The following is a 3,664-nucleotide window of genomic DNA, read 5'->3' as shown; positions in this document are numbered from 1 at the left end:
TTGTCTGAACAAACCAGAACATTGCCCCAGTTCCATGCTGGTTCAGCTGATCCAGTTGGGAGGGGGACTTGGATTGTCCCCCTCCCTGYTAAAGCTGGGCAACTCCATGTAGCGAATGACCCAAAGGAAAACTTGTCAGGCAAAAATCAGTGGAGCCATTATRCTTTTTGGTGGACTAGCTCACCTGTGAGGACTGGTAATAGCGAGTGCTTCACTTGTCCTGCCTTTTGCCCACCCTYGTAAGCTTGCTGCAGCAAGGAACATCAATTTGTCTCCCACCAGTGCAGTCTGCTGCCACCGAATACAGCCCGCGCACAGCCTGTACAAGCAGGAYGCTTCTCTCATGCCCAACAGCAACACGGCAAACTTTGCTGCAAAATGAACCAGAGGYTCTTTGGAAATTCAAGCTTAGGTTTCTGTTGCTGCCCACGCAGGAGTGTTGGTTGGAAGGACCTGAGAGGTCTGCTTGAAGGAGGGCCATTGCTGAGTAGCCCAAGTCTGGATGCAACGTGTTGTGGTAGGCTGGTACCGAGAAGAGATGGGTGTTGAAAAGACAAGAGACGCACGGGCACTGCAGGAACCAGGCAGAGAAACCATCAGTAAATCTCATTTTAGCGCAGGGAGGGAGCAAGTCTCATAGTGGCGCACTGGATCTGCTCTCGTTGCTCCAGTGTCACAGCTACAGCAGCGCTTCCGCTTGCGGCGGGTGTTTTTCCTGCTGTGGAAGAGACGGCGTGTTTCCTCCAAACGTTAGCATACGCTCTCAGCACCGTTTCCTTCGGGGTCCAATAAAAAGCCTCTGTTTCTTTTTTTTTGAGTTCCAGCCATTAATATCTCCCTCCTCTTGCTGCAGGTTYGGCATCTGCCGCGGTTTTCAGCCCTTCCGACTTCAAACCCAGCGTCTGTAGAAAGTAAAAACTGTGAAGAACGTGGAGAAAGCTCAGCGGGCTTGGTGAGGTTAGGCTGTTTTCAGCTTCATTAGCACTGGGGGCAAWTATTCCTGGTCTCCATCAGAGCAGACTTGCTCCGAGTCTTTTTTTGACACGACAGGGGACGTAYATGTGGGAGCATGGTGCTTCTGCACCGCCTTATGCTGCGGGTGGAGGCTGCATTGCCGAAGACCTTGCTCTGCCCCAGCCGTGCTAAGTGTCGTGGGTGAATTGGCGGCTCTGCTCTTGGTTCGGCAGTGCCAGGTGTATTTAGTACAAAGTGTTTCCAAACAAAACCTGTCAAAATGGTATTCTAAATGGGCAAATTGTTTTTTTAAAAAAATTAAAAAGTGTGTGTGTGTGGAGGGGTTATTTATTTATATTTTTTTGCTGGAAATTACCTTCTGCAAAAAGTATTTTGCAGGGGGTTGACTGGGGAGCAGCTGAGCAGCCCGACGGGAACTGGGCTCTCTGACTTAGCAGCCCACCATGTAGAGAGCCTTACGAAAAGAAATGGTCGTCTTGCCACTGTCTATAAAAAGTAACTGAGAACTTAATATACAGATCCACTGTGCTGCATACAAGCAGCTGCTGCTGTTAAAAGCCCTAACCTAGAAAGCAAGGAAATACAAAGCCAATGCTCCCAGGAGGACGTACACATTTTCTCCTCTAGATGCACCTCCTGCAATGAAACCCCCCGCCCCAGCCCAGCGAGCGCTCGCTCGACGGCAGGAACTGCCTTGGCAATGGTGCTGCCTCTTCAGCATCTCCTTTGCGATGCAGGGAACCAGAGCTCCTTGGACGGTGCTGAAGGACATGCGTGTACAGAGGGGTCTGGAGAAGGCTGAACTGAGGGTGAAATTTTCCTGGAGAGCCTCTGATAACGAGCCACTGCACAACCAGGTGGAAAAGCAAGTTGCAGGCAGGGCTGGGGCTTTAATGCAGCAGCAAACCCAGGTGTCCGCAGGGAAATCAGTTGTGATTTTACCCAGCCACATTCACACCTCTCCACAACATCCACATGAGCAAAACTTCATCCCGGAGCTATTGCTGTCAGCAAATGTTAGATATGTCTGCTGGAGTCACTTAATCGTGGAATAAGTTTAATTTTGAATTGAGATGGTGATAAAGATGTGGTCACGCACTTGCGGAGGGGAGATGAATGCTTGGGAGTTAGCCGGGGGCTTTCTGATTTTTGAGTGCTGCTCTTCTACCAAGCTCCTCACGCCTTCCCATTTGCAATGACGCAGGCTGGTGCTGCTGCTGTCACTGTCACAGCGTGCGTCTCCCCCCGCCGGGGCCACCGCGGGCGGACAGCCTCGCTCCCCTTCTGCTCTGCGGTGGCCATGGCCGTCCCTGCCTGGCTGGAAAGGGAGCACAGTGAGGCAGTGTGTGTGTGTGTGTGTGTGTGTGTGTGTGTGTGTGTGTGTGTGCGGGGGGAGGTGGCAGCTGGGGCCACATGTGCTGCTGCTGGATGAAGGAGGAGATGCCAGTCAGGGCTCGAAGGTGGGTCTCCCAAGAAAGGTCTGCTTCAGAGCAGGAGGAAAGGAGGGCTAAATGCCCCAGCAAGTTGGGATCACACACTCCTTTTGCAGCTTGGTGGGTGAAGGAGCACTAGGGGAGAGCAGGGCTGATGTTTCCTTCTCTCTTTCACCCAACTTTAGAGGCGAGGAAGTGGTGAGGACTAGGCATATCTGCAGCAAGCAGCACTGGTTAGGCTAACATGGCTCAGACCCCCCTAAACATCTCCCACTTGGCAGGCTGACTCCAAACACCACCCATGGGCAAGTCTGAGGCACAAAATCATCTTGAGAAGGGCTTCCCATCCTCCCGTTGCGGTCAACCTGGGTACGGAGCAAGGTCCTGATGTTTGCGTTACAYGTTCACCTTGCATGGGGACCAGGTGGTGGGGATGAGCCACCTACACCGTTGTCTGCCCATGGGGACCCCCTGCTACCCTTCCCTGCCCTCCAAGCAGGGRCTGCCTTCTTGCATGAAAGCCTGGGGGAAGGCAGGACCCTCTTCATCCTCTCTGACTCCAATAGCAGAGCGGGGAATGGGTCCGGCTGCTCCGTTGGCACAGTGGGGTTCTGGCACAGCACTGCCACCGCTGCACAAGGGAGCTGATGACCCTCCCAGAGCTTGGCCCCAACACATGCTGGCCTCCCTGCCCACTTTGTTAGGATGAGGCCATTAGGCAGGAGAAGAGTGAAGGATGGATGTGCYTTATGCATGCTCCTAGTAGCAGCCTGGAGAGCCTGTGCTTCCGGCAYGGACTGGCTGCTGTCCCAAGGGACCTGGGGCCACCATCCGGGTCCTGGGCCCATAGGGCCACTCTCCTAGGGGATATGGGACTGCTGTCCAGAGCTTATGGGTTCCACAYCCTGGGCTCTTGGGTTGCAGCCCCCAGGACTTGGGGCTGCTGTCGAGGGGTTACAGGGCTGCTGTGCCAGGCTAAGGGGGCTGCTCCCCCCGGGGCTATGTGGCCGCTGTGCTGGGGGAGGAGGGGGGTCGCTTGGGGCTGCTCTCCTGAGCCCATGTGCCGCCATCCGCAGAGCCCAGGGCCGCTGTCTGGGGGCGCTCGGACCTCCACGGCCTTCAGCCGCTTCCCTGGCAGCGCCGGGGAAAGGAGCAGCCCGGTGGCGGCCGGCACGAGCCGCCGGGGGCGCGACGGCGGCCGCCGGCGCCTTTAAGAAAGTTGAAACCCGAAAGTTCATCAAAGTTGAGAAAGTTTT

Source organism: Rhea americana, unplaced genomic scaffold (assembly GCF_003343005.1).
Source record: "Rhea americana isolate MKP2758 unplaced genomic scaffold, rheAme1 scaffold_168, whole genome shotgun sequence".
Taxonomy (NCBI): domain Eukaryota; kingdom Metazoa; phylum Chordata; class Aves; order Rheiformes; family Rheidae; genus Rhea; species Rhea americana.
Note: the sequence above shows the minus strand (reverse complement) of the source record.